Below are 11,228 nucleotides of genomic sequence, written 5' to 3' on the forward strand. Positions count from 1 at the left end.
CTGTAAAGGTATTGGACGCTACTGCTACTATTCATTTTTCCATCTATCCTTACCCATTCTTCACGCCCTTTTCAGGGACCCAGACCCTGCACTACCTTCCTCCTTGAGTCCCCTGTCCAGGTGGCTGACGAGTAACAAGAAGCTGGGAGAGAAGCCTCCCAGGAGCAGTGGGGGCCCCCAGGGGGCTGACCCAGGCCAAGGGCCGCTAGGGCTGGCTTCCCCGGAGTTCTCCCCACGACCGAGCACCCACAGTAGCTGCCACCTGCATGCTCCCCCTTCATTTCAAGTGCCATTTCTTCTTTGTTCCCACAGTAGCTGCCACCTGCATGCTCCCCCTTCATTTCAAGTGCCATTTCTTCTTTGTTAAGACTTTATTTATTTTTAGAGAGGGAGAGAAACACCCATATGCAGTTGCCTCTCGCATGCCCCCTAATGGGGACCTGGGCGACAAGCCAGGCATGTGCCCTAACTGGGAATTGAACCCTCTGGTTTGCAGGTCAGCACTCCATTCACTGAGCCACACCAGCCAGGGCTCAAGTGCCATTTCTGATGCCAAGGCCAGCCCTGTGTGGTCAGAACACAGTCCCCCAGCCCTGGGATTCCCTGTCCCCAGAACACAGGATATTTCTGAAGGGTGGGGTGGGCGGAGTGGCAGGAGGTGACCCTGCTTCCTTGTTCCCTCCCTGCAAGCTGCCCCAAGAGGAGCAGGGATGCCTGCTCTGGGCCACCAACTCCTGTGGCAGAGACAGCAGTGACGGTGCTTCTAGGCGCTGAGTGAGAAACTGGGAAGTGACGCTTGGCAGATGGAAAATCCCACCTGCTGATCAGGAGACTTGGAAATCACCTGGTTCCCACTCAGCCATGAGACTTGAGTCTCGCCGAGGGTGTGGTCAGCACAGCCCACAACCATAAAGTCTCAGCACCAGCCTCGGAAACTCACAGGACAATTTCTCCTGGCCCTTACGAGTCTCACCTGGGTGGAGTTTATGAGGACTCCCTGATTCATAGGAGAGAGCCAAAGGCCAGGAGTAGGGTGTCACACGGTGGAAGCAGGAACAGATGGCTCTCCACAGATGTCCTGTACACACCTCAGACCCAGTGGGTCCCACTGACTCGTCCCCACTGTAGCAGCTCAGCTCACACCCTGTGTACCCCGCCCCACCTGGCTCTGGTCCTCAGACCCTGCTAGCCAAAGGCTCTAACGCTCGTCACAGACCTTTACGGGGTGCCTGTTGTGTACCCGCCCTAGGGTGCTAGGCACTCAGCGGTGCACAAGAACCACCCATCAGTCTTGTGGTTCCTAAACTCCCATGATTATCAAGTTCCAAAGTGGTCCCTGCACTCCGCACTGGCCCCAGTAAAGGGGAAAAGATTTCCGCCCCCTTTCCCAAGACGGCCCTCAGCACAATGGCGACTCCTGCCCCAAAACACTTCTCTCAGGTTTTCCAAACCCAACATCTTGTTCAGGCTTGGGGTGGGGTGGGGATGACAAATTCTGCGTGAACCATCTGATGCTGAGTCTGTTAGCGTGACCTTCATAGGTGGTCCAGGACTCTCTTCAAGATGGGGCTTGAGCCCCTGGCTGGTATAGCTCAGTGGATTGAGCGTGGGCCTGAGAGCCAAAGGGTTGCCAGCCAAAGGGTTCCCAGTCAGGGCACATGCCTGGGTTGCAGGCTGTGGCCCCAGTGGGGGCCACAAGAGAGGCAACCACATATTGATGTTTCTCTCCTTCTCATTCTCCTTCCCTTCTCCTCTCTCTAAAAATAAATAAATAAAATATTTTTTTTAAAAGATGGGGTTTGACCGTGGCACCCATGGTGTTGTACCTATCCTTAGGGAATCTGGTGAAACTCAGCGTTGGCACAAGGAGTCCCTGTGTCACGCTGCCCCTCCGCCCCCCCCCCCCCCCCCGCCTCACAGCCCAGTCCTGGCTTTGACCTTGGCCATTTCTCACTTGCAATGCCCCAGTGGCCTCCCAACTGGTCCTCCGGCCTTCAGGCTCTGTCGTTCTAATCTGAGCTTCCGGCTGTGGCCAGAGCCAACTCTCAAGGCATCAGGGGGTCATGATGTCCCACAGCTCTCACCTGAGGGAAGATTCCATCCCCTACCCCGAGGGACATTTGGCCACGTTCGAAGGCATTTTAGGGGCAGGGATAGATCCTATGGGCATCTTGCGCCTAGAGACGAAGGATGCTGCTAAATAGCCTACAATGTACAGGACCACTCCCAAAACAAATTCCCCAGCCCAAAAGGCTGGGAGATGTTGAGAAAGCATGTCCCAGTGCGTGGCTCACCACGGCCTTCAGAACGGAGCTCAGCCTCTCAGCACGACGCTGAAGGCCTGCTGGGCAGGTCTCCCTCTACCCCACACTCCCACCACCCTACGGACCCCCAAGTTCCCACCTCAATTCCTCGTTCCCGCGGGTTCCTGTGCCTGGGATGTCTTTCCCTCCTGTTTTCTTGGTGATCACCTCCTTCAAATCAAAGCCACATTCTCTCTACTGGGAAACTTGCCCTTAACCACACCCCGCCAAACCAGGCGGGGGCTGGAACTCCCACAGACCGTTAGGCCAACGTTCACCTCCGTCTGATTAGCCGTTCCCACAACCCCCTCTCTCTTAGCAATTAGGAGACTAACAGTCAGAAGACTTGCAGGAGTTGCGTTGGGAGTAGGGTCAAGCTTTACGGTGAGCTTCCAGAGCTAGGAAAAGGCACAACAATTCGCACCGAGTCTGGCTGCTCAAAAAGCTGCAGCCGAGCTGCCTCACACGCTGCTAAACCACGTGGTCCCCGAGGCAGCGGGACTCGATCATGACCCCCTCTGTTTCCCTGGTGACAGGTGATACACAGGGAGGGCCCGACGAAGTTGCAGTGCACGAGGACTTTGTGCATCACTAGTGTACGCAGGAGGCAGTACAGGGGCGAGTGAACGAGTGTGAATGAATGAATGAACAAACAGGTGAGTGTATGAGTGGATGTCAGGGTGAAGACCCAGGCCCCACACACCCGGCCTCGTCTCTCAGACCATGCATGTCTTCCGTCCCAGCCCCACAATGCAGGAAAAGCCCATTTGCTCCTCAGTCATGGATAAGGCGCAGGCTTCTAGCAGACAGGACTGTGGCCCTCTGGTCCCCAACTCCGGGCCTGCGTGCACAGTATCTGTAACTTTGGCCTGGGCTCCCCTATGCCTTTCCTCACTTCCTGGTGTAGCACCTGGCCCTCAGAGAGGCCCCCTACCATCTCCCACACACATCCAGCTGATGACTGTGCTTTGCAGACAGGTGTAGGCGAAGGCTCAGCGGCAGCAGGCAACGTGCGTTAAGAATAGCCAGTCTGTCCACCAATATCTATGAACACCTACTGTGTGCCAGGCATTCCAGTGGACTCTATAGCGGGACGGCTCTCCAGCTTCGGCCAGCACCAGGGTCATCTGAAAAGGTTCTGACACGGGCAGTTTCCTGGGCCGCCTCCCACGTCTGAGGCTCTGGCTCTGCAGGAGCCACAGGGGACTGGCAGACACCTTCTGGGAAACCTTGCACGGAGGACTTAGCTGCAGTAGGTGCTGTGGCTGAGGGCGGTTGGGGAGGCAGAGCTGTGGCCATGTGGTGTGCTGGCATCGGCAGTTTACACGGCAGGGGTGCGGTCTCACAATCAGCCACAAAGCCAGCTCCTTCCAGCCCGGTCTCCGGAGGCCCAGGGGCACCCTGCCCTGCAGGGGCCGCTCCGACAGCAGGACCCCCGCCCCTTCCCTGCTTGGTGCGCAGGTGCGGCAAGCAGCCTGCTCCCTCACCCCCTGTCCTGCTTGTCTCTGTGCCCTGCCCCAGCCCCTCGATGATTCATGCCCTAAAATCACGAACAGGAAGGAACGCTGGGTGTCAGCCCTGCAACGAGCTGCCTCCCTCCGTCCCTCCGACCTGCCCTCCCACCTTTCTCAGGGCCGCGTCTTGGGCTGAGCTGGCCGCACCAAGCTGGGGCTGGGGGCGCTGGACTGAGAAGGACTCACTGGCTCCGTCTGGGTTCCCTTCCGAAGCAGGGAGGGCAGGGGGTATAGCTGCCCTCTCCCCACCATCAAAGAAGACCCCAGGCAACAGGGGGAAGGGAGCCAAGAGCACCTCTGAGCCTCCCTGTCTCCCTAGTCCCCCCAAATCCAGGGGGACTGTTCTTGGTTGCCTCTTCTAAGGAACCAGCTCCCAATCAGGCCCATACCCTCTGGAGAAGACCCCCAGTTTATAAGCTCAGCACACGGGGCAGCTAAGCCTCAGGGGAGTCCCCATTCCAGCCGGTGTGACCTTGGGCCAGTGTCCTCACCTGTAACACGAAGGGGCTGAGTTAGGTCAGGCGATCCAGGCTGATTTCATCCTAAGTGCCAACCCCACCTGGTGACAGCTGCCTCGGCTCTGTGCTCAAAGAGATTCTGAGCCCACCTGTGGACTCGGTGAGATAGGATGCATGAGCACGCAGCCGGGTGTGCCCTAGGTCGGGGGAGGGTCCGCCACGCATGATTGCCTGGCCTCTGCCATCTCTGCACTAGGACCAAGTGTCCCTCCTGTCCTCGTGTTCAAGGGTTCAATGGCTTTCACGAGATTTGAGGAGACAGGGCTGGACAGGGCCAGGCTGGGCTCTAAACAGCCGCCTTCAGCTGTGCCCAGGGGGTGTGCCCGCCCTGCAGGAATGGCCACCGGGCCCCATCCCAGCCTTGCCTGACAGGTAGCTCTCCCTTCTTCCTGCTGCAATGCACATTGCTGGATTTTACACCCGTCTGTCTTTTAACCTGACATCTGCTTTGTGGAGATCTCTTTTTTTTTAATTAAATAAATTCAGCCCTGACTGGCATGGCTCAGTGGGTCGCCCTGCAGAGCGAACATCACCGGTTCGATTCCCAGTCGGGGCACATGCCTGGGCTGCGTGCCTGGTCCTCGGCTAGGGATGCATTCGCGAGGCAACTGATGGATGTGTCTCTCACACATGGATCTTTCTCTCCCTTTCTTTCCTCCTACTTTCCCCTCTCTTTAAAAATAAAGAAAGGAAATCTTTAAAAGCAAACATTCAAAGCTTAGTCTAAGAAACACCCATATTCCCTGCCCCCATATTCCCTATTGACTGAGGTTAACCAAGGGGCAGCCCTCCTTCCTCTGTGACCTCCTATCATAACGCCCCTCTGCCTTTTTGGCTGGTCCTGAACCTGCCAAGCATGACAGGCCTTCACTCTTATAGATCTGCCTGCCTGGGCCCCCTTTCCTCCAGACAACTGCATGACTCCAAAGTCACCTCCTCAGGGGTCACCTCCTCTGACCCTCCTGACTGAAACAGCTGCTTTACCTCTCTTCATGCCCCTTGTCATCATTTCCTCTTTCAAGGGACCTTGTCTGTTTCCTTCTCTGCCAGGGCCCCGGTACCTAGAAATCAGCAACGACATCATTAGATTTTTTTAATAGACTCTCAGTAAATATGTTGAATTATTTTTTTTTGCTTCAAATTATTTCTAACAAACCCTGAACTTTCTTCTTGACTCCCAGCCCCAATTCGAGTCCTTTCTCTTTCTCCCCAAAGGCCACTGCCGCGGAGTCTGCTGCGTTTGTCTCCAGTCCACCTGCTTCCGTCTCCACACAGAGACGAACACCGAGGAGTGTTATTTCACATAAGTAGTTGTGTTTATACAAACGGCAGAAGACCAGGTGCGCTGTTCTGTTCCTTGATGTTGCCCCCGCCCCTCCGCTGTGTTTCTGAGAACTTCCCACGTTGATGAGTTCAGCCCTGGCTTCTTCCTTCTACCTGCCGGGGGTGCTGCCTGCCTGCCCCCACCCAGCTGTGCACCTGCTGCCCTGTGGTCGGAGCCCAGGTGCCTGCGTGGCTGCTCCCGTCCACACTCCGCAAGGTGTTCTGGCACCTGCCTCCTGAAGCAGAGGACTGAGAGCCTGTCTAGGTCACAAACCTAGAAAGTAGACCTGCCAAGCAGTGGGGGTTGTGCATTTTCATTTTCACTGGATCCTGCCAAATTCCTCTCCCAAGGGGCTGTACACACTTCCACTCCCACCAGTAGCGTGTGAGACGCCCCTGCGCCCACATCAGTGGGTTTCCTTTTATAGCCCTTTGTTCTTTCATTTCTCCTGCCTCCTGCAGCCTCACGGTGGCCCTTCCAGTATTCCTCGAATTTGAAGGGTGAGCGCCCCCTCCTCCAACTTTCAACCCTCATCCCTAACTCCTCCACCCCCTCCAACTGCCACCCACCACCCACCCCACTCTCTAAACACCCTTCCTTACCCTGCCTCACCCCTCTCTTTCAGGCCTTGTCAGAGCTGAAAATTGGCTGGTCCCCGTCTAGTTAGAGACTCAAAAACAAGCAATGACCGCCTTCCACCTGGCTCTCCCCAGACCTGCCTTCCCTTGGGCCTGTTTCCTCACCTCCCCCTGAGGTCTCCACCCCATTACACACTAGGCTGCTGGTCTGGACTCCCCTCAACTAGCCTCTCCTCCAACCCCTTCCCTCACCTGTCAGTCATCTTGGGTGTTTTATAATTTGGTAGCTAGCTGGTGGGAATGGAACATTTTTTTCTTTTTCTTTTTTTGCTTCTCTCTCACTCACAGAGCGGGTTCGGTGAATCACACCCCTCGGAGTTCGCTGTGTTTCCTTTTTGCCCCAAGCCAGCTCCCACCACTGCCCCACCATGAGCTCAGACCACGTGTCCTTGCAAAGCACCTGATGTTGCTGCCTGTGGGTGTCTCCATTTCTCTGGATGGGACTGTTGGATCTTGGAGTATCTGGGTACCTGTCTCACTGACAGCACCACAGGTTTCTCCGGGATGGCCATGTCACCCATACTCCCTCCCACCGGCAGGGTCAGAGGGTTCCCACTTTTTTTTCACCCCCTCCCCCAAACGCATCATTAGCTACCGTTCTGATTTCAGGCCAACAAGGCCAAGGAGATGGGTGTGAAGTGGAACTCACTGTCTTATTTGCATTTCTCTAAATATTCGTGGGTTTGAGCACCTCTTCATTGCTTGTTAGTCATGTGGGTTTCCCCTTCTGCAGACTGCCTCTTCACATCCTGTCGTCTTCTTGTAGCTTTGCAAGAATTCCTCGTAGATTCTAGATATTAATCCCTTGTCATTTTTAGATATCACAAATACTTGCCCCATGGTGTCAGCTGTCTGGTGTCCTTATTTATGGTATTCTTTGTATTTTTTAAAAAATCCTTAAATTTTAATGTAATCGAACCCATCCATTTTTTTATCACTTGGTCCTCAGTCAAAATCTCCTTTCCCACCTGTAAAATATAAAGATTTTTTTATTTCCTTTTATTAGCTTTATGATTTTACATCTCACATCTAGGACTTTAATACAACCAATGTATGGTGTGGAAAACCTAGAAAAAACCCACCAACTGCATTTTTGTCCAGTGAGCCGGTCTTTCCTACGTCATCGGCCAAACGGGCCGCCCTGCCTTCGCCGATCACAATTAGGTGGGTCTGCCACCAAACGACACCTGTTCTGCTGGTCGTCTTGTCCTGAGGCGAGTTCTTCAGGGGTTTGATTTAGCGCAGCTTTGCCGGATGCAACGTGTCCGGTAGAGTGACCCTCCCTCGCTCACCTTCTTTACACTTATTTTAGTTCTACCCAGTTCTTTATTCTTCCACACTCATTTTAGAATATGTTTAAGTTCCTCAAATTCCAGCCGTGCTGTTCATAGAGAGCGCACTGGGCGGCACCATCGCAGCCTTCACGCATCAACACGGACACCCCCCATTCCCCAGGGCTGCTGCTTCTCTGCTTCCAGTCACTTGAATTCTTCCCTGGGCACTTTGGTGTGGCCGGGGCCCAAGGTGGCAGTGCCCCTCCCAAGCTCACCACCTCCACACCTGGGCTCCCATTCGATATTTGCCATAAGTCCAGGCGAGCTGAAAGGCAGGGCCTAGAGTCCATTTTCATAGATGACTTAAGCCGTGCGTCCAGGCCTACCTCGCCAGCAGAGCGTGGGCACGGAACACAGAACAACGCTCTCTACAGCCAACCCCATGAAAATCTAGAAAGTCTGTGTCATGAAGGATTTGCCAGACCCCAGGGTTGTCACGGAGAGTAAATGTGATGACACATGAAAAGTACCTGGCACATGGCAAGCACACAATGACAATGGCTAACAGGACGGAAACTCACTGTGTAGCACAAACCCGGCGTCGCCGCTTCCAGCTGGTGGGGCGGGGCGGGGGGGGATGCTGGGGAAGACCTTCTCCGCACTCCGTGGGCTCCCTCCCCAAGTCACATCCCCAGAACCCTTCAGACCCACCATCTGGACCAGTGATCCCAACTCTGCGGAATAAGGGGCATAAATTAAAATGCGAAGTAGGCAAAGCGACTCCTTAATGGGGCACATGGGTTAAAAAGAAGCCAGGCTCTTAGGTAAAGTGAAAGAACAAGAACTAAAAGCAGGGGTCCTCTAGAAGTTCCCCTGGGGGGGGCAGGGCATGATGGGGTTGTGGGGGGTGGTTCGTGCTGACAGCCTAGGTCACAGACTTCCAACAATTTGTAATTGTAGGATGGAAATGATTTTAATTATACCCACAAGTGAAGAGATTTTATTTTGTTAATCAGTGAAGATACTTTTTCAGTATTATTTAAAAGAAAAGCAAGAAACCCAAATGCTTAATTGATTAGAATGGGGGGTGAGATCGCGCATCATTTTTATTATTTTCCCTGTACTGTTGGTTTCTATTGGTTCTCTTCTTCAAAAGTATGGTTATCTCTCTATTATAAAGGGTTTTGATTTTTGTTTGAATTTCTGAAGCATCAGCACCAGGTTCTAGTCCGACAGCCACTGATTCTCCGTGTAATCTCGGACCCAGCTCTCACCTCTCCAAGCCTCAGTTTCCCCATCTATAGTCAGAGAGGGAGGGGCTGCAGGGGGCTATGAGGTCTGGGAGTCACAGACCTCTCGTTCACCATCCCCCCCCAATGCACCCCACCAGCCCAGATAGATGGCCTACAGCAACAGGAATCAGCCAAGTTTTTCTCCTTGGCCAGATCTTGACCTTGGCTCAGCAGGGGACCAACGGGGAGCAGCCAGGGAAGCAGTGCCAGGTGTGGGGGCAGTTCCCTGCCAGGCTGGATGTGGGGTAGCTCTCAGCCAGTTTCCCTGACATGATACCCGGCCCTCCCTTTGGGACACGCAGCACATGAGACACGGCTGCCTATCACCATCACAGAGCACACGGAGCCCAGGTCACTGACCTCATGTCTGCAGCAGGTTGTTCCTTCCCCAATTTAAAAGGAGGAAAACGTTAGTAATCTTTCCCCTCACAGTTTCCTAATCTTTGCTCATTCAGATGTTTATGAGTTCACATCTTCCCGCCGGAGCTGGGCAGGGCTGGCCGGGCTGACTCAGTGTGGGCACAACCCCTGTAGGGCATGGGAGGCAGAGAACTCGTAGGAGGGACAGAAGGACCCTGCTGAAGTGCCCAGGGGCTTCTCCACATACGTGACAGTGACTTGCTCACCTCTAGTTCATCTCCCTGGTGACGTTTGTCTGCTAGGACCTCATTCCCAGGGAACGAGGAACCAGAGCTCCCCACTGCCCAGGCCTGTCCTGCCAGCCCTGCAGATCCCACGAGCACTTATTAAGCACCTACTGTGTGCTGGCCTGAACTCTCCTGCCCCTTTGCCCCACAGGTCATTGAGCCCTGCCCCAACCACACACCCAGACAAGGATCCCAGGGACCTTCACCTTCTAGGAAGGAATTCTGGGATTTCAAGCACCAAGAAGGCATCAACTTTGCCACCACCTGCCTAGACCTGGGTTCAAATCCTAGGTCAGGATATTCACCAGCATGTGACCTTAACCTTGGACAAATCACTTCATCTCCCTGAGCCTTTATTTCCTCATCTATAGGATGGGGAGAAATACATCCCCGTTTCAGGGATGCTGTAAGGATCAGAGTATGGGAGTCCACAGTGCCTGGCACATGGTAGGTGCTCAATAAATGTAGCCATAGAGTCTGCCCTCCCCACCCCCAGTGCAGCCCGGCATCCCCCCAGGAAGAGGGAAAGGTTTCCCTGTGAAGTCCCCCCAGTGCTCAGCCTCAGGCACACTCAAAGGAAACCCCCTCAGTCCCCAATTCCCCTGCAGTTCCCCAGCTCTCCTGAAGTTGCAACTTCCCGCCAGCCACCCCCAACCACCCAGCCCAGCCCAGCCGGTCTTCCTCCCAGCTCCCACCGAACGATTATTTCCGACTCGAAACTGCCACCATCACCCTCCCAAGAGATCTAGAGACGCAGAGATGCGAGTGCAGGGGTGGCGCAACCGCCACTTCCCCCCTGCATGCCCCACATTTCTCCATCTTCCCAGACCTGCGTGCTCTGTGCCAAATTCCCAGGCCCTGGCTGCACACCTGACCCGCTCTGGGGGCCCTGCAGGCCCCTGCAGTCACCCCCGGCTGGGGTAGCTCCAGTACCCCTCACGGTCCCTCTGCAGGAGGGCTGTGTCCTCAGCACCCAGCAACACACGGAGTTTGAAATCAGTAAGTATTTATCCAACAAACGAATGAACGAACTCAACCGTTTTACCCTCCCTTGGGGATAGGGATGCTTATCCAGTCCGTGTCACTGAGGAGAAACTGAAGGCCCATCACCTGGGCGAGATGCCCCACAGCAGGCGCCATGGTGCCAGGCTTACCCGAGTCAGCCCATCTCCCCAGTTGGGCTTGGACTCCGCGAGAGCAGCGGCGTGCGCACTGCCCCGAATACCCCCGCCCCGTTCCCCAGCACAGTTCCTGACCCGCAGTGGCTGTTCTATACAGAGCTGTCGCTTTAATGGCTGAACACGTGTGCAAAGTCGTCTTTGACACAGAGGTGTGTTTCCTGAGACCTTTGGAACGAAGCCTCCAGCCACCGTCAGGAGGATGGGGACTCAGAGGGCACCAAGGTCCTGGTCCCACGTGGTCCTGGAAGGCTTTCTGGAAGAGGAAGGGAAAGTTGAGGATAGAGGTCTGGGGGTTGGGGCACTGAGCAGAGATTGCGAGGTGGGGACGTGCCCTCTGGATTTAATGACCAGACGGGATGCAGCTGGGTTTCATCAGGGATTGGGGTATGGGAGCAGGGAGCCGTGGGAGGTGGCAGGACATGCCTGGGAGGGCTGGATGGGCAAACTGCAGCCTGTAGGTCCTGGGGATTATTGACGGCTCTTTGAGGAGGCGGCCTGGTCAGAGCTGGGCTTGGGAAGGAAAGGCAGACGGAAGCC

This window comes from Sturnira hondurensis, unplaced genomic scaffold (assembly GCF_014824575.4).
Source record: "Sturnira hondurensis isolate 20B ecotype Veracruz unplaced genomic scaffold, ASM1482457v3 Scaffold0004257, whole genome shotgun sequence".
NCBI lineage: Eukaryota > Metazoa > Chordata > Mammalia > Chiroptera > Phyllostomidae > Sturnira > Sturnira hondurensis.